At 42.8% G+C, this 20,480-nt stretch overlaps 1 long non-coding RNA gene across 3 annotated transcripts in view; it reads left to right on the forward strand.

The window, feature by feature from the left end:
- LOC140491386 (uncharacterized) overlaps positions 1–20,480 on the forward strand; it is a 148,080-nt gene that overhangs the window by 4,255 nt on the left and 123,345 nt on the right. For 2 of the 3 annotated variants that reach the window (XR_011963303.1, XR_011963301.1), the window contains exon 2: positions 13,827–14,018. This is a non-coding gene — a long non-coding RNA (uncharacterized lncRNA). Of the gene's footprint in view, positions 1–13,826; positions 14,019–14,406; positions 14,563–20,480 lie in introns of those variants that run through there. The other variant, XR_011963302.1, reaches the window with a different exon arrangement.

Raw genomic sequence — 20,480 nt, forward strand, 5'->3', positions numbered from 1 at the left:
TATGCAGAAAATCAAAATGTAGTTATGCTTTAGCTTTATTGTTTCTGACTATTCTTATTGCTGTGCCTTACCTTTCTACGTCACAAAAATATTGTTTCTCGGATATCCAGATCAAATTTATATTGTGCCAAATAATGACCAGTTATTTCTGTTACAAATATTAGGTGTTGGCTTGGGTTTAGACTTTTAAAAAAAATTAGACAGTAAGAGAACAAGTGAATGACAGCTAACCATCCAGCTAAATTAGCTAGCTTCTTAAGTACCAAAATAATAAATAGTTAATGCATGATAATCTTCCAGATTAACTCTCTGCAAAGGTTCCATGGGCTCTGATACAAAATAATGATTAGGGCAGTGTGAACTTACAGAATTGTTTGTGAAATTCAAAATAAAGTGCATTTTGTATTTGAATTGATTTATTTGCTGCTCCTTCTGGCAATGATGTGACAGCAGCCAATAAATTGTTGTAACAAATCAATCAAGTTAAGATAGTCAGTGAAGTTGCTTTTGACTCCTTAATGGACTGTTAAAGAGTAACAGAAGGTAATTTTACATTAAGTCTTACACAAACCTATTCCACTAGAGTTATTATTACCTGCAGTATTGAATGAAGTTTATTCCAAGAAATCATCAGCTGTAATATTGGCTGCAAGATAGTTCTGAATTGCCTTCTTTATGGTTCATACTAACTTCAATTCCATTCTGACATTCCCTATCCTCGTTCTAATCCAATCTGTATCTCATCTTTTACAATCTAAGCTTCCTTCTCCACCTAATTGATAATTGTTTTGACTTCATAATCTCATGATGTTCATTGTCTCAATCATCCACAAATGTTGTGATTGCTTCCTTTACTACCCTGTGTCCTGATTCATCCTGCAGTCCCAATAATTTAATTTGACAATAATAAAATATGAGGACCCTTGCAGCTGCAATGTTAAATTTCTGGCTCTACAATCACATAGACCTCTTTGTGGCTATTGATCTATTAAACCAAATGGAGACCTGTATCTTTGGTGCATTTATTTCCAGTGAACTAGCACTGTTTGCCATTTCTAACATTCTCCCTGGCACAGCTCCCATCTTTGCTTCCTCAAATCTAACAACAATACACTCAGATTTTGATCTGTGCTAACATGATGGTTGGAAAGAGAATTCATTGTAGAAGATGTTCTGGGCACGTTTAGATAGATGGGGATGAAATTATACATCATGGATTATGTCAAAAATTAAATTACACAAAATAGTTTGATTTGTCAAGCATTGCAAGTAAGTCGAGGAAAGATAAAACACTATGCATACAGTCACCTAAATTATTCTTTGCAACAGTTTATAGGGCTGTTTGGAAGATGGAACCTAAATTGGAGGAATTCAAAATGAGAATTATATAAGAGATGGCTAAAGGACTTTGGAGAAGAAAAGAAAGTTAGAGATGATGCAATGATTGATTAATTACCTCAACAGACAATCTCTGCCTTAGTGATAAAAAAGTCCATAAGCTTAGTTGTCAGACTTGGAGGGGAACAGAGAAATAAGAGAGGTTGGAAGTGATGAGAGTGTGAATGGTGAGAGATATGAGATGGCTTTCCCTACGACCAAGAAAATGGAAGCAAAGAAGCCATAAAAGTGTTTGGTTATGAATTTAGACAGGAAATGTTAAAGGTCAATAGGACAAGATATGTTGAGATGCAGGTTGAAATCATTAAGGATCAGTTGTCAACTGGAACAGTAGTTGACAGAAGAAAGTATAGGCAAAAAAGTCCACAATGAGAAATACTAATAAATGAAAACAATCTTTCTCTGGCTGTTCAGGCTGAGTAGGCAACAAAAGCATAGCCAGGTTAGAAGACTTCAGAAAAATTCATGTGACTCCCATGTGTCAAGGTTTTGCTCAAACTTTGGTGTCATTGCAATCATCTACAATGAAGATTTTCTTGTGTGTCAATGGACATTCAGGAGGGGGAAAAAGGAATTCAGAGGTGGGTGAGTGAGTAGGATGGGAATGAAGTTGACACAATTAAACTCCAACAGGTGGCAAGAGAAGAAACAGAATGTACCAACGCTTCTAATAAGGCACCACGATTGTCTGTTTGGAGAATGGTAATAGTGTTGCAGAGATCAGCAGAGAACTTCATCAATTGTGATTCAAACATTAAACAAATGAAAAGACAGTCAAGGATTGATGGTGAAGAATTGGGGATGGGTAAAATTAGATAGGAAGTTTCAAAATGAAACCGGTATGACAGAGTAATAAGGAAGGAATGAAGAAAGATCAAAGTTGATGACAACTAACATCAGTTTAGAGTTGATGGACTTAGCTCTAACATGGCAGCTGGAATGCACTCATAAATGAACATAGAAGAAAGACAGGTTCCACAGACATGGCAAAGATAAGGATGGTCATGACCTAGTCTTTAGAGGAGGATTAAAAAGAGATGCAGAGTTCTTGGAAGATTGTAGAAGTTGAAGAAGTAACAAAGATAGGGAGATTCAGAGTATATGCTGATGGTAAAAACAGAATAGCTTAAAGACAGTGGAACATATTGGAGGACCCTCCATAGATCCAAGGATGTGGCAGAGAAACAATCTATGGAGATTAAAAGAAGTAAAGTCTCATGCCAGCTGCATACTGAGGTGTATGACCGTTTCAAGCATCAAATCATAATGTTAGCTATCACCAGAGGTGCTGGTACAAGCATCTGATAAAATTAACACATACAGTTAGGCAAAAAAAAACAGTTGTACTTAAGATCATCACTTATTATCAATGCATTTTCTTTCACCAAGTGGCCTCTTGACCTCAAATATCTAAAATTTAAAATTTTAAATAGTATCATTCTACCTGCCATCATATTAACTTTCAGTCTTATACCTACCTGAACTTTTCCTCTACTATTGGCATTCTGTGTTTCCCATCCTCCCTTCATTCTGCCGTTTGCCTTCAGTTTGGACGCCTGGAATTCCATCCTTTGGCCTCATCATCCCTCTCCCTCCTCTTTCAAAACCCATCTCAAAACTGAGGTATTAAAACAAACTTTAGGACATAATTCTTCATCTCCCTGGGCTTGTATATTTGTTTTTCATATATCTGTCTGTGAAGAATCTTATGATATACCTTTGAGCTTGCATAATAAGTTTCAGAAATCTGTATGATTGTGCAGTCCTCATTGTTGAATGATGAAACCTCCATAAACAAGGCACTGTAGTTAGGTGGGGTTGCTTCTTACTCAAGAATTAGTTCCTGTTGACTGTGACTATGGATTATTCGTGTTGGGCAACACCAGACAGCTAAGGGTTTGTGCATTCCATGAGTTTGTTGGGATAAATTATTGGTTGGATTGATTATGTATACCATGCATCTGAATTTCCATGTCACACTGTCCATAGAGAGGCTTCCTTCAACAGCTAAATTAGAAAAGTTATCCCTCTTGGATTTTGTTTGTCACCTGGATCAAATCAGCTGTTTTCTTTAACACTGAGTCTGCTGGTGCTAATTTCCAAGTTGAATGTTAATGATTTACAACACCTCATGGTCACTCTAAATCTAATCATCAGCAGACCTGAGTCTCTGAACAGCATACTCAATACAAAGCAACCTTACTGCTGATCAGATACAGATCATTTCTTAGTGTTTATCCATGTGAGGACAAATACATTCAATCTTTGAAATTTTTCCATTCAAAGCTGAAATATCATCTTCATGTCAATGTCAGCCATACTGCCAACCAATATAAATAGCAATAGTTCAGTGACTCAACTGAATAGGCGTGATTGGTATTCCAAAAACAATTGCAGAAACAAATTGAAACCTATTTTAAGATGCCATCTACATTACTGTACTTCACAGGAAGTGAGAGCAGAAATTGTTAACTGGTTTGAGGCAAATGACATCATGAAGACATAAAACAAAGAGCTGCAGACATTGGAGATCTGAAGTTGCTTTAGAAACACAGCTGTGGGAAGAAAACACAGTTAACATTTCAAGTCTGATGACTCTTCATCTGCTGTGTTGCTGCCAGGTCTGCTGAGTTTCTCCAGCAATTTCTATCATCCTGAAGAAACCTAATAATGAAGTGTAGCAGTCTGTCCTCATTGTTTACGAGAGAGACCCAGGTTTGAGTCCAACCTTTGGTGACTGACGATGTGGAGTTTGCACATTCTTTCTGTATCTGTGTGGGTTTCTGCCAGGTGCTCCAGTTTCCTCCCACAGTCTAAAGATGAAGTTAAAAAAAATCACACAACAGCAGGTTATAGTCCAATAGGTTTATGTGGAAGCACTAGGTTTTGGAGCACCGCATACCTGTTGGACTATAACCTGGTGTTGTGTGATTTTTAACTTTATCCACCCCAGTCTAACACCGGCATCTCCAAGTCTAAAGACTGTTTAAATGCATTAGTCATGCTAAATAGTTTCATACTGTCCAGGGATGTGCAGGCTAGGTGGATTATCCATGGTAAATGTGGGGTTTATGGGGATAGGGTGGGAGGCTGTGTCTCTACTTGATGGAGTTTTGAAGGATGAGTTTATAGAATAAGAAAACCTAGATAGAGTGGATATACAGCAGATATTTCTACCAGTAGGAGAGACTAGGACGCAAGGGCACAGCATCAGAATGAAAGGATGATTCATTAGAACTGAGATGAGAAGAAACATTTTCAGACAGAGGGTGATGAATCTGTGGAACTCAAAGCTGCAGCAGGCTGTGGAGGGCAAGTCATTGAGTGACTTGGAAGACAGAGATAGATAGGTTCTTGATAGGTAGGAGGATCATGGGTTTGAGGAGAAGGCAGTAGAATGGGGTTGAGAAACATATCGGCTATGATTGAATGGCAGAGCAGACTTGATGGGCCAAATGGCCTAATTATGCTCCAATACCTTATGGTCTATTAAATATATATTTAGCTCTCTTTTAAAACCTCTTATGGAAGTTGACTCCACCATTCTCCCAGTCAGTGCATTCAAAATGCCAACAAATAAAATTTCTTATTATCCCACTCCTTTGCTGACCATCTTGAAATTGTGACTCCTAGTTACTGACATACCGACAACCCTGTCAACATTTTTCATGATCTTGAATACCTCAATAAAGTCACCTCCTAATCTTCTTTGCTGTAAGGAGAATAAACCCAATTTCAGGATTCTTTCCTTCCATCTAAAATCTCTCATTCTGATATCATTCTAATAAATCTCCTTTGCACTTCCTCCAGGGCTTTAAAATCCTTACTTAAATGAGGTCCGCAGAACTGAACTCAGTACTCCAGATGTGGTCTGACTAATGATTTGTAGAGGTGTAGCATCACTTCCCTGCTTTTATACTCTCGACCTCTAGTTATAAAATGAGGATTCCATAAACCTTCTTAACAACTGTTTTAATGTCCCTGGCTACCTTCAGGGAATTATGTACATGAATCTCGAGGTCCCTCTAATCCTGTACTCCTCTCAAGGTTGTACCATTGAGCCTACATTGTCGCTCCATGTTGCTTCTACCAAAATTCATTACCTCACATTTCTCTGCATTGAAATTCATTCTGCCAGGTGTCTGCCCATTTGGCCAATTTGTCAATATGCCCCTAAAGATATTCAGCATCATCCAATTAGTTCACTGTTTTGTACAAGTTAGCTTTGTACCATCTTCAAATTTAGAGACTTTGTCCTCAACACCCATCTCTAAATCATATCTCTCAATCAGAAAAATAAAACTCATCTCCAAATCTGAGAAATGCCTATCTACATCTACACGCTTTTCCTATTTTTTAGCCCACTTCTAATTCATGCTGCCAAGAATTCATCAATCCTAAACATTTCTAATTTGCTAACCAACCTGCCATGTGGCACCATATCAAATTCAATTGGAAGTCTAAATAGTCGAGAGTGTGTTGCTGGAAAAGCACAGCAGGTCAGGCAGTATCCGAGGAGCAGGAAAATCAATGTTTCAGGCATAAGCCCTTCATCAGGAATGAAGCTGCAAGCTTTGGGGGTGGAAAGATAAATGGGAGGGGGGTGGAGTTAGGGAGAAGATAGCTGAGAGTGCAATAGGTGGAGGGAGGAAGGGGTAGAGGTGATAGGTCAGAGAGGAGGTTGGAGCAGATAGGTGGGAAGGAAGATTCCTGATGAACTGTTTATGCCTGAAACGTCAATTCTTCTGCTCCCCAGATGCTGCCTGACCTGCTATGCTTTTCCAGCAACACACTCTCAACTTTGATCTCCAGCATCTGCAGTCCTCTCTTTCTCCTGGAAGTCTAAATATACAAAATCCATTGCACTAACCTCATCCACTGCCTGGGTAAACTTGTGATAGGTCACAATCAAATGATTTGCCCTTGACAAAGCCACGTTGACTGTTGAGTATTAACTTATCTTTCTCTTAGTGTATATTTACTTTATTCCATATTGGACCTTAATCAATTTTCTCACTGTTGACATCAAGATGACAGGTCTGTAGTTTCCTGAGTTATCCTTTCCCCTCTTTCAAACAATTGTGTTCCATTTGCAATCCTCCTTTATGGTATCACCTTGTGGAATTATCACTACACTATTAATCCAGAGACCCAGCTAAGGCTCTGGGGACGTGAGTTCAAATCCTACCACAACAGATGGTGGAACTTGGATTCAATAAGGAATCTGAAATTAAGACTTTAACAATGACCAAGAATCGATTGCTGGGGGGGGGGAATCCCATCAGGTACAGTAATGCCCTTTAGGAAAGCGGAAAAAGTTGAAATTCTGAAGGGAGATTACAGAGAGTTTGGCAGAAATTTAAAAACGAGGTCCTCAAGGGTGGTAATATCTGGATTACTCCTAGTGCTATGAGCTAGTGAGGGCAGGAATCAGAGGATAAAGCAGATGACTGCATGGCTGAGGAGCTGGTGTATGGGAGCAGTGGGGTAGAAGTGACCTCTACAAGAAGGATGGATTGCACCTAAATAGGAAGGGGACTAATATGCTGGCAGGGAAATTTGCTAGAAATGCTTGCGAGGATTTAAACTAGTAAGGTGGGGGGGGGGGGGGCGAGGAGGGGTGATGTTTTGGGACCCAGGGAGATAGTGAGGAGACTGGTACAGTTGAGAACAGAAGCGAGTCAAACAGTCAGGGCAGGCACGGACAAGGTAGGACTAATAAATTAAACTGCATTTATTTCAATGCAAGGGGCCTAACAGGGAAGGCAGATGAACTCATGGCTTGGTTATGAACATGGGACTGGGATATCATAGCAATTACAGAAACATGGCTCAGGGATGGGCAGGACTGGCAGCTTAATGTTCCAGGATACAAATGCTACAGGAAGGATAGAAAGGGAGGCAAGAGAGGAGGGGGAGTGGCATTTTTGATAAGGAATAGCATTACAGCTGTGCTGAGGGAGGATATTCCCGGAAATACATCCAGGGAAGTTATTTGGGTGGAACTGAGAAATAAGAAAGGGATGATCACCTTAAAGGAATTGTATTATAGACCCCCCAATAGTCAGAGGGAAATTGGGAAACAAACTTGTAAGGAGATCTCAGCTATCTGTAAGAATAATAGGGTGGTTATGGTAGGGGATTTTAACTTTCCAAACATAGCCTGGGACTGCCATAGCGTTAAAGGTTTAGATGGAGAGGAATTTGTTAAGTGCATACAAGACAATTTTCTGATTCAATATGTGGATGTACTTCCGAAAGAAGGTGCAAAACTTGACCTACTCTTGGGAAATAAGGCAGGGCAGGTGACTGAGGTGTCAGTGGGGGAGCACTTTGGGGCCAGCGAACATAATTCAATTTGTATTAAAATCATGATGGAAAAGGATAGATCAGATCTAAAAGTTGAGGTTCTAAATTGGAGAAAGCCCAATTTTGATGGTATTAGGCAAGAACTTTCAAAAGCTGATTGGAGACAGATGTTTGCAGGTAAAGGGATGGCTGGAAAATGGGAAGCCTTCAGAAATGAGATAACAAGAATCCGGAGAAAGTATATTCCTGTCAGGGTAAAAGGGAAGGCTGGTAGGTATAGGGAATGCTGGATGACTAAAGAAATTGAGGGTTTGATTAAGAAAAAGAAGGAAGCATATGACAGGTATAGACAGGACCGATCGAGTGAATCCTTAGAAGAGTATAAAGGAAGTAGGAGTATACTTAAGAGGGAAATCAGGAGGGCAAAATGGGGACATGAGATAGCTTTGGCAAATAGAATTAAGGAGAATCTAAAGGGTTTTTACAAATATATTAAGGACCAAAGGGCAAATAGGGAGAGAATAGGGCCCCCCAAAGATCAGCAAAACAGCCTTTGTGTGGAGCCACAGAAAATGGGGGAGATACTAAATGAATATTTTGGATCAGTATTTACTGTGGAAAAGGATATGGAAGAGATAGACTGTAGGGAAATAGATGGTGATATCTTACAAAATGTCCAGATTACAGAGGAGGAAGTGCTGGATATCTTGAAACGGTTAAAGGTAGATAAATCCCCAGGACCTGATCAAGTGTACCCGAGAACTCTGTGAGAAGCTAGAGAAGTGATTGCTGGGCCTCTTGCTAAGATATTTGTATCATCAATAGTCACAGGTGAGGTGCTGGAAGACTGGAGGTTGGCAAACGTGGTGCCACTGTTTAAGAAAGGTGGTAAAGACAAGCCAGGGAACTATAGACCAGTGAGCCTGACCTCAGTGGTGGGCAAGTTGTTGGAGGGAATCCTGAGGGACAGGATGTACATGTATTTGGAAAGGCATAGTCTGATTAGCGATAGTCAACATGGCTTTGTGCGTGGGAAATCATGTCTCACAAACTTCATTGAGTTTTTTGAGGAAGTAACAAAGAAGATTGATGAGGGCAGAGCAATAGATGTGACCTATGTGGACTTCAGTAAGGCATTTGACAAGGGAGACTGATTAGCAAGGTTAGATCTCATGGAACACAGAGAGAACTAGCCATTTGGATACATAACTGGCTCAAAGGTAGAAGATAGAGGCTGGTGGTGGAGGGTTGTTTTTCAGACTGAAGGCCTGTGACCAGTGGAGTGCCACAAGGATCGGTGCTGGGTCCACTACTTTTTGTCATTTACATAAATGATTTGGATGCGAGTATAAGAGGTACAGTTATGAAGTTTGCAGATGACACCTAAATTGGAGGTGTAGTGGACGGCGAAGAGGGTTACCTCAGATTACAACAGGATCTGGACCAGATGTGCCAATGGGCTGAGAAGTGGCAGATGTGAGGTGCAGCATTTTTAGAAAGCAAATCTTAGCACGACTTATACACTTAATGGTAAATTCCAAGTAATTTTTGCTGTACAAAGAGATCTTGGAGTGCAGGTTGATAGCTCCTTGAAAGGGGTGTTGCAGGTAGATAGAATAGTGAAGAAGGCGTTGGTATGCTTTCTTTTATTGGTCAGAGTATTGACTACAGAAGTTGGGAGGTCATGTTGCGGCTGTACAGGACATTGGTTAGGCCACTGTTGGAATATTGCATGCAATTCTGGTCTTCTTCCTATCGGAAAGATGTTGTGAAACTTGAAAGGGTTCAGAAAATATTTACAAGGATGTTGCCAGGGTTGGAGGATTTGAGCTATAAGGAGAGGCTGAACAGGCTGGGGCTGTTTTCCCTGGACCGTCAGAGGCTGAGGGGTGACCTTATAGAGGTTTACAAAATTATGAGGGGCATGGATAGGATAAATAGACAAAGTCTTTTCACTGGGGTCGGGGAGTCCAGAACTAGAGGGCATAGGTTTAGGGTGAGAGGGGAAAGATATAAAAGAGATCTAATGGGGAAACGTTTTCACGCAAAGGGTGGTACATGTATGGAATGAGCTGCCAGAGGATGTGGTGGAGGCTGGTACAATTGCAACATTTAAGAGGCATTTGGATGTGTATATGAATAGGAAGGGTTTGGCGGGATATGGGCAGGGTGCTGGCAGGTGGGTCTAGATTGGGTTGGGATATCTAGTCAGCATGGACAGTTTGGACCGAAGGGTCTGTTTCCATGCTGTACATGTCTATGACTGTATGACTGTATGGTCTAGACTACATATGTCACTCGACCCACAGCAATGCAGTTGACTCTTAAACTGCCCTCTGAACAATAAATGCTGGCCTGGCTAATAACACCATCATCTGAGAAATGATTTTTTTAAAAAGGTCCCCAGGAAAAATTCTCTGTTCAGAGAGGTTTGGAAGTTTTTTATGATGGCAATAAGAGGGTAAGCATTGAAATGCAATACTGGATTAGTGGTGCTGGAAGACCACAGCAGTTCAGGCAGCATCGAACGAGCATACTGTTTGACCCTACTATAGATCTATTCCAATGTTCCAATAGCTGACCTTACTCACTGCGTTGTCGTGGAAAGAGATCACATTGACAGTTTTCTTCATCTACTAAACTGGACCATCTCTGCTCAGAAGTTGAATCATTTAGTGAGAACAATGAATGCAACATATAGGATCTCCCTTGTTTCTCAGGTGTCCGGATCCACCAAGATGACAGTGCTCTTCCTCGAGTGCAGCTCAGTGTTGATGTATCTCTCTAAATTGGTTGTGAAGTGCTTTGTATTAATCTTAAAGTAACAGAGTACAGCAAGGAAACAGACCCTTGGGTCAAACTCATCCATGATAACCAGATATCCTAACTTAATCTAGTCCCATTTGCCAGCATGTTATCCATATGCCTCTAAACCATTCCTATTCACATTCCCATCCAGATGCCTTTTAAATGTTGTAAAAGTACCCACCTCCAACACTTCCTCTGGTAGCTCATTCCATTTGCACATCACCCTCTGCATGAAAACATTGCCTTTTCAATCCCTTTTATATCTTTCTCCTCTCATCTTAAGCCCATGCCCTCCACGTTTGGACTCACCTGCCCTGGGAAAGAAATCTTGGAAATTCACCTCATCCATGCCCCTCTTGATTTTATAAACCTCTATAAGGTCACTCACTCAGTTTCCAGTATTCCATGGAAAATATCCCTAGCCAATTCAATCTCCCTCATAGCTCAAACCCTCCAACCCAGGGAATATCCTTGTGAATTTTTTTCTGCACTCTTTCAAGTTTAGCAACATCGTTCCTATAGCAGGGAGAATAGAATTCAATGCAGTATTCCAAAAGTGGCATAACCAATGTCCTGTACAGCTGCAATATGACATCCCAACTTCTTTGCTCAATGTGCTAACCAAGAAAGGCAAGTGTACTAACCTGTTTTTTCATTACCCTATCTACATGGAACTCCACCTTCAAGGAACTATAGACTGTAAGAGCTGTTGTATTTTACAAACACAACTGACCTGTTATTTGCAACACTCTATGGTTTGTCTCATATTTCTGTCAGTATGCACTTTTTGTTATTGTACAGGGACTATTGTAAGAAGGTTAATTTTTGTAATCTTATTCTTATGAGATGAGTGTGAAGATTGCATTTGCCTTCCTAACTGCCAACTGAACATGCATGTTAACGTTGAAAGTCTTGAACTGCAACTCCCAAGTCCCTTTGCCATTCAGATTTTCCCACATTGTATTCTATCTGCCACTCTTTACCCATTCTCCTCGGCTGTTCAAGTTTTTCTGCAGCAGTTAGTGGGCTACAGAGATAGAGCTGGAGAACGGGATTAGCTGGGTAGCTCTTCTGGGAGCCTCTACAGACTCAATCGGTCAATTGGTCTCCTTCTTTATTGTAAATTCTATGATTTGATATGCTTTCAGGTCATCCCCAAGGGATGTCTCCTTACATATCAGAACTTAAGGAAAGCCTTTTATCCTTACTCACCTGAGATCCCAAGGATGCACCAAGTCCTTTTAGAGATCTGCTCTGCACTGATAATCCATACTGAGGAATACCTTCAGTGGGAAATGGACAGACTCTTCAATGTCTATAAAGTGTTTGGTTTAACCATCAGAATCAGGAAGACAAAAGCCTTTGTCGAGGATATAGCCATATCACCATTTATCTGCACTAATGTATTGACACTGGAAGTTGCTGTTAAATCCACGTACTAAGCTTTCACGATCATCAAAAACTAACATCGATGCTGAAATCAACATATGCTTCATAAAAGCTGCTGCTGTTTATGATGAGTAAGAGAGTATGGACCAAGACCAAACTGACCAAGAATGCCAGACATAAGCCTATTAAGCTTATGTCTTCAGCATTTTCTGTTATAGTGCTGAGTCCAGGAGAGCATAAGTTATGAGGGAGGAAAAGCTGAACCATTTCAATCTTTGGTCTGCAATACAGCCCAGAAAAAACAAAGACCAGTGACTTGTGCATCTTTTCAGTCCATTTTCCATATCTGCAATAAATGTAGCAGAAGCAACCATGCCAGAGTGAGACTCCTGCACCACAGCCAAAGTAATTGAGGCTTAACGTACAGTTGACCACCATTGCGCAGAGTAGAATCTTATGATGCAGTAACCGCCATCAAATTGAAGCATGGTCAGGCTCAATCACAACTTATTTCCACTCAGTCTGTTTAATCTGTGATAGATGTGATGGAATAGGTGGAGATTTATCATAATCATATTGTTCACAGTCACTTCTTCAAATCTCTAACTGCACCATGAAGTCAAGTATTATGACTGTAAGATTCAGATATAGTCGACTTGGTTTGGATTCATTTACATACCGAAAACCAGAGCTCTTCATGGAATGACAGAATAACTTAATCGTAAACTAAACCAGCATCTTCCTAAAAGAAACTCAGGCCATACCCTTCTAGCTCACCATCTTTCTACCTCTCTATTCCTGGGGCAAATTTTCAGGCTGCACCCCAAATTGGGAAGAGGGGGATCACAAAAACACCAGCACTAGTCAGTTAACCAGGCTGGTGGAAGGATAGCATAGGGCATCTAATCTTCTCCCAATTGAGGTGAGTTAAAAATTATTCACAGAGAGCTGATCTGAGGGTCAAGGGGCGCACAAGTTTCAGGAGGTATCTGGTGAAGATCTGCTGAAAGGAGATGGACACGGAGGGAAGAGCCAGTCATAGCTTCCCATAAGCATATCCCAACTTCATAAAGGCAAAGTTGGGGGGGGGGGGGCCTCAACATTTGGTAAGAAGGTACACTTAGAACCAAGTGCTAACACTTTAGTCAAGATTGTTATGCCTCCAGCATCAAAGGGGCAGAACAACAGGGAGTAAACCTGTCAACTGCAACTGGGTAGCTACCCTGCTCTTTGGGAAGACTGCAGTCAGCTATGAGGGCATGACTGTCAGATTTCAGGACAAGTTATGATAAGGGCAACATCCTCTGCAAGAAGTGCAGAACCCTGAACAGCATGAGAGCATGGGAGAACAAGTAGGGTCAGGAAGGGAATGAAGGGCATAGACTTGCCATGAGCAGGCATGCATCATGGTGGGCAATGAAACAATGAGGAGAAGGCTTCACAAATATCCCCATCTCCAATGATACAAGAGCACAGGATCTCATTGCAAAAGGCTAAAGCTTCTGCAACATCAGCAACCAAAAATAATAGCTGAATGATCCATCTTGGTCTCATCCTGAGGTCCCCAACAACACAGGTATTGGTCTTTAATTAATTTGTTTCAATTAATATCATGTAAAGAAATGGCTGAAGGCATTGGATACAGCCAAAGTTATGGGCTGTGACAACTTTCTGGCTGTAGTACTGAAAACTTGTGCTGCATGACTGGCTGCTTTACTAGCCAAGATGTTCCAGTACAGCTAACAATTACTCTCTAGTATGGAAAATTGAGCAGTTATATCATGTCCACAAGAAGCAGAACATTCCAGCCAATTAATGGCCCATCAGTCTGCACTCAATAATCAGCACAGATGTTTTCAGTCATACTGCTATCAAGCAACACTTGAAATCCTGAAGATCAATGCTCAGTTTGTGTTCTGCAGGGCCAATCAGATCCTGACGTCAGGATCCAAATATCACACAAAAGCAAAATTCAAGAGATGTGGTGAAAGTGATTACCCTTGACATCAAGGCAGCAGTTGACTAAGTGTGGCATCAAGGATTCAGCAGAGAAATTCTCCACCGGTTGGAAATCAATCATCTCAGCCCTGGGAATTTGCTGCAGGATTCCTCAGGTTAGTGGCCAAGGTCCCAATTATCGTCAACAGACATGAGTGCTCCATTCACTCAGCATTCAACTAATCTGTGACAACTGATTTTCTGTAATTGCTGAAATTCTGTAATTGGCATGAATCCTTCATCTGGCATTGTTCTGGGCCAGCCCAGACCTGCAGTCCAGCTCCAAAGCATGAGCCTGGATCGCAGAAGAGACAATCATTGATTCTCTATGGGAGACCCAGTCTGAGGCAGGGTGATAATATGCACAATGCAAGCCAGTGGTGAATAAATGACCTCCGTTGCCTTTTGGCAACAGGCTATCAACCTGAAACATATGTTGTTCCTCTCGCCACAGAAAATGTCTGCCCTGCTGAGTATATTTATCATTTTCTGTTTTTATTTCAGATTTTCAGCATCTGCAATAATTTGCTTCTGCTAAAACTGGCGTTCTCATTAATACAGACAGGGTGGAGGCTGGAAGAACACAACAAGCCAGGCAGCATCCGGAGATGGAGAAGTCCACGTTTTGGGTGTAACCCTTCTTCAGACTTGGGGTGGATGTAGAGGGAGCTGCAGATAGGGGAGGAGGCGGGAGCAGGGTGGTGAAGTGGGGATAGATGAAGGTATGACCTAGTTAGTCAATGGGAGGAATGATTCTGGATTGGTGGCAGGGAGGAATGGAAAGGAGGGGGACGGGCTGGGAAGGGAGGTTATTTGAAATTGAAGAACTCAATGTTGAGTCCTCCAAGGCTGTAGGCTGCTTAGACGGAAGATGACATGTTGTTCCTCCAATTTGCAGTGTGGTTCATTGTGGCAATGGAGGAGACAAAGGATGGTCATGTCAGCAAGGGGAATTAAAATGGGCGGTGACTGGGAGGTCTAGTCAGCCCTGTGGGCCTGGGTGATGCTTGATGAGCCGTTCCCTAGGTTTGTAGAAGAGACCACATTGGGAGCACCGGATACAGGAAACTTGGTTGGAAAAGAGGCAGGTGAACCTCTGTCTCACCTGGGAGGACTGTTTGGGGCACTGGATGGAGGTGAGGTGGGGGTGGTGTATCAGCAGGTTTTGCATCCTTTCCAGTTGCAGGGAAAGGTACCTGGGGGTTCAGGGAGAGGGAGACTGGGGTTTTTGGGGGTTCAGGGAGGGGGAGACTGGCACAAACCAAGGACTGTCGAAGGTAACAGTCCTTGTGGAAGGCAGAGAGGGGTGAGGAGGGGAAGATGTTCTTGGTGATGGGGTCTAGTTGGAGTTGGTGAAAGTGTTCAAGGATGATGGTTGGATACGGAGACTGGTGGGGTGGTAAATGAGGACAATGGGTCTCTGTCAATATTCCGCTGGGGGGAATGTTTAGAGCTGTGGAGCAGGGAATAGAGGTGGTGTGGCAGAGGGCTGTCTGGGTGACAGGGGGAGGAAAAACACGTTGTTTGGAATAAGTGGATATCTGGGATGCGAGTGGAATGTATCCTCATCTGAGAAGGTGTGGTGGAGGCGGAGGAATTGGGAGAACAGGATGGAGTTCTTGCAGGATACTGGGTGGGAGGAGATGTAGTCCAGGTAGTTATGGGAGTCTGTGGGTTTATAGTAAATGTCTGTCTGGAGACTCTTGGAGGAAGTGGAAATGGAGAGGTCAAGAAAGGGGAGGGAGGTTTCTGAGATGGACGAAGTGAATTTGAGGGTAGGGTGGAAGTTGTGGGCAAAGTTGATGAACTTCTCCAGTTGAGCCTGGGTGCAGACGTTGCACCCGGATGGGACCTGGGTACACCTATCTTTTTCGGCCATGTCGAACAGTCACTCCTTGGTACCTACAACATGAATTGTGCCTCAACTCTTCCGCTGTTACATTGATGACTGTATCAGCACAGCATCCTGCACCCAAGCTGAACTGGAGCAGTTCATCAACTTCACCCACAACTTCCACCCTGCCCTGAAATTCATTTGGTCCATCTCAGACACCTCCCTCCCCTTTCTTGACAGCTCCATTTCCATCTCCGACTTCAGTCTCCAGATGGATGTCTACTACTAACCCATAGACTGTCATAACTACCTGGACGACACATCCTCCCACCCAGTATCCTGTAAGAATTCCATTCCGTTCTCCCAATTCCTCTGCCTCCACCACATCTGATCGGGCAAGTAGACATTCCACGCACGAGCATCATAGATGTCCACTTGTTTTGAACAACGTGCTTTTCAGCCCTCTGTCATCCTGTCAGCCCTCCACTGCACTACCTCGGTTCTACATTCCACCAGTCTAAACCCCCCCACCCCAACACATAAAGACAGAGACCCCCTTGTCCTCACTTACCACCCCACTAGTCTCTGCATCCAAATCATCATCTTTAAACACTTCCGCCAACTCCAACTAGACCCCACCACCATGAACATCTCTCCCTCCTCCCCCCTCTTTACCTTCTGCAAGGACTCATCCCTTCAACATTCCTTGGTTTGCGCCACTCTCCCCACCATCCTCCCCGAACCCCCAGGTACTTTCCCCTGCAACCGGAAAAGATTCAAAACCTGCCAGTACACCACTCCCCTCACCTCCATCCAGTGCCCCAAACAGTCCTTCCAGGTGAGAAAGAGGTTCACCTGCCTCTCATCCAACCTAGTTTACTGTATCCAGTGTTCTTGATGTGATCTTCCCTACATCGAGGAGATCAAACGTAAACTAAGGGAACGTTTCGCCGAGCATCTCAGTCAGGTCCACAGGAGCCAACTGGACCTCCCAGTCACCACCCATTTTAATTCCCCTTCCCACTCCCTTTCCGACACAACCATCCTTTGCCTCCTCCATTACCACAATGAACCACACTGCAAATTAAAAGAACAACACCTTCCGCCTGGGCAGCCTACAGCCTAGAGGACTCAACATTGAGTTCTCCAATTTCAAACAACCCTCCTTCCCATCCCCCGACTCCCTTCCCAGCCCCTCCCCTCCCTTCCATTCCTCCCTGCCACCTAGCGGATTAATTCCTCCCATCGACCAACCAGGTCGCACCCCCTACCTGTCTTCACCTATTCCCCCACTTCACCACCCTGCCTGCGCCACCCCCTTTATCTGCAGATCCTCCTGTACCCAAAACGTCGATTTCTCCACCTCCTGATGCTGCCTGGCTTGTTTGTTTTTCCAGCTTCCTGCCTGTATATTTTGGATTCCAGCATCTGCAGATTTTTTTGTTACTAACTGTTCTCATCAAGACAGCACATCACGCATTTCACTGTGTCCTCCTCTCTGTGTTCCAATCCCCTTCCCCCAGTATCAGGTTGCTGGGTATTATCCTGGGTTCAAAAATAACATTTGTATTTCAAAGTTTCCCTTCATGCTTTTTTTTTTGGCTGGTTTGTTTTCTAATTCTGTAATGACTCACTCTTGGGTGGCAGCAACAAAGGAATAAGTAACAATTTAACAGTGAGTTGGAGCCTGATGAAACTCAGACTGAGAACTAGTTTGACAGGTTTCTGGCTGATGATCCATATCAAACAGCAGAGAACAAGTGTGACTAACAGCAACAGCATTGACACAGAAAGAACTTGTACGTTCTTTGACCAAATTCTATGGTTAATGACTTACATTTTGACTGCTGTTAGGCAGAAAAAATATATGCCTGGATCTTTGCTTCCGAAGCTGCAACGACAAACTGGGAAGTTTCCCAGCTCACCATAGCCTCCTCAAGCGAAACCTGCCGGAATGAAGTGATCCCGGCTTTGTGGGGGGTTAGTCAGGCCTGCAACCCAGGATATAAACTGGGTAAAGGCCCACAGAGACTAGCTAAATTCAAATAAACCAACACTGATGTGATGGGCCGAATGGCCTCTTTTGTGTTGTGCAAAGCAGCGAAAAGAGCATTGGTGAGGGAGTACTAAAATAGCGAAGATCTCTCTCCTAGGGTGGAAGGCAGGAGAGATTCAGTGAAATGGTCTGAAAACCACAAATGCTGGAGATCACAGTGGGTCAGGCAGATCCATAGAGGGACAGCAAGTTATCTTGACTCGAAACATTAGCTTGCTGTCTGTCCATGGATGCTGCCAGACCCGCTGTGATCTCCAGCATTTGTGGTTTTTCAGTACAGATTCCAGCATCTGCAGTAATTAGTTCCTAAATTCAGTGAAATGTTGGTGTGTGAAAAAGCAGACAGTATTGAAACAAAATCCAGAAAAAACAATGAGTTTGCAGGAGGTATAAAGGGGCTTGACTGAATGGGAGAAATAAATCATGTGATTGATTCACCCTCCTGCTGTGCTGTCACCACACTGGTCTCTGAGGGCAGTGCAAAAATTGTTCATAATTTGAGAACTTGTTCCAATTCAGCACACACTTGCAGCTGTAAAATTTTTAAAAAAGCAAGGATGCAAATGTTGAGATTCTGAAATAAATCTGAAAGATAGTGGAGGTATACATCAAGTTTTCAGTAACATCTGAAAAGAGACTGAGGCAAAGTTTGTGCTTCAGAGATAAGGATAAAAGCAAAGTACTGTGGATGTTGGACAGAGACAAACCAGAAGTCCTGGAGAAACTCTGCAGGTCATGTTGGACCCAAAATGTTAACACATGTGCTGCCAGAATTACAACACCACTTTCTGTTTGTATTTCAAATGTGAGTTACTGAAATATTTCAGGTGTGAATTTTTCATTCTTTCAAAGAGCTATATTCAATGTTTTTTATTGTTCCAAGGTGTGGAATTGACTTAATCACATCAGTTTAACCTGAAGATTGCAGAATGTAAGAAGAAATTCCCATAGTGAGCACAATGCAAGATAAGACAAAAAAGAAATTTGCTGGAGAAACTCAGCAGATCTACCAGCATCTGCGCAGGGAAAGCATAGTTAGTGTATTGAGTCCAGTGACCCTGCTTCAGAACTGTAGTCACTGGATTCAAAACATAACTCTGTTTCCACTCCACTGATGCTGCCAGACTCTCTCATTGGAATAAACAAAAACAGACACATAGGAATGAGCTGAAAAAAGTGAATACCCGAAACATTGACTTCCCCACCTCTTGATGCTGGCTTGCTGTGCTCTTCCAGTGTCTTGCCTGTCTACTTGAGATCACAGCTGGTCAGGCAACACCCATGGAGAGAAAGCAAATTAATGTTTCACGTCTAGATGACTCTTCAGACACATAGGAATGTTGAATTAGGCATAATTCAATTGAATGGCAGAGCAGGCTTGAGGGGCTGAAGGGCCTACTCCAAGTTTCTATTTCTTAAGATCTTATCATCTAAGGAATGCACAAAGGGCATGGATGAACCAATTCCACCTGATTCACAAGAGGCCCACAGAAAAATTATTCTTTTAAACTTCTCTTGGTACCTATTGGTCACTTCATGACTCCTGCTATGATTTAGCTTTCAGATGTGATTCCTTGCAGAGCTCTTGATCTTGTAATTAAAATGCCAAAAAGACCATAAGACATAGGGGAAGAAGTTAGGCCATTCAGCCCATCGAGTCTGCTCCACCATTCAATCATGGCTGGGAAGTTTCTCAACCCTTGCCATCTTCCCTTGCCTTGCCACTGCAAGAGGTGTAAAACCTGCGTCCACACCTCCCCCCTCACATCCACTGAAGGTTCCAAAGGGTCCTTCCATATTTGGCAGAGATTTTCCTGCACCTTCAAATGCTTCATCTACTGTGTCTGTTGCTCTTGATATGGTCTCCTCTACATTGGGGAGACAGGACACCAACTTGCAGAATGTTTCAGAGAACATCTCTGGGACACACGCACCAATCAACGACACCGTCCTGTGGCCAACCACTTAAACTCCCCCTCCCACTCCGCCAAGGACATGCAAGTCCTGGGCCTCCTCCACTGCCAAATCCTAGCCACTCAATGACAGGAGGAAGAACACCTTATCTTCTGCCTTGGGATCCTCCAACCACATGGAATCAATGTCGATTTCACCAGTTTCCTCATCTCCTCTCCCCCCACCTTATCCCAGATCTAACTCTCCAAACTCGGCATTGCCCTCTTGAACTGTCCTACCTGTCCATCTTTCTTCCCACCTATCCGGTCCACCATCCTCTCCAACCTATCACATTCCCAGCTACCTTCCCCTCAGCCCCATCCCCCTCCCATTTATCTCTCAGTGCCCCTGCCCACATTCCCGATGAAGCGCTTATGATTGAAATGTTGAATCTCCTGCTTCTCAGATGCTGCCTGAGTGACTGAGCTTGTCCTGCACCACACCTTTTGATTCTGATCTCCAGTATCTGCAGTCCACACTTTCTTCAAGCACCTATCTATCTCAGTCTTAAATACACTCAATGACCTGGCCTCCACAGCCTTCAGTGGCAATGAATTCCATAGAGTCACCACTCTCTGGCTGAAGAAATTTCTCCTTATCTCCATTTGAAAAAGTCTTCCCTTTACTCTAAGTCTGTGCCCTGAGGTCCTGGTCTCTCCTACCATTGGAAATGCCTTCCCAACATCCACTCTGTCTTGGCCACTTAGTATTCTGTACTTTTCAATTAGATCCCCC

Source organism: Chiloscyllium punctatum, chromosome 19, assembly GCF_047496795.1.
Source record: "Chiloscyllium punctatum isolate Juve2018m chromosome 19, sChiPun1.3, whole genome shotgun sequence".
Lineage (NCBI taxonomy): Eukaryota > Metazoa > Chordata > Chondrichthyes > Orectolobiformes > Hemiscylliidae > Chiloscyllium > Chiloscyllium punctatum.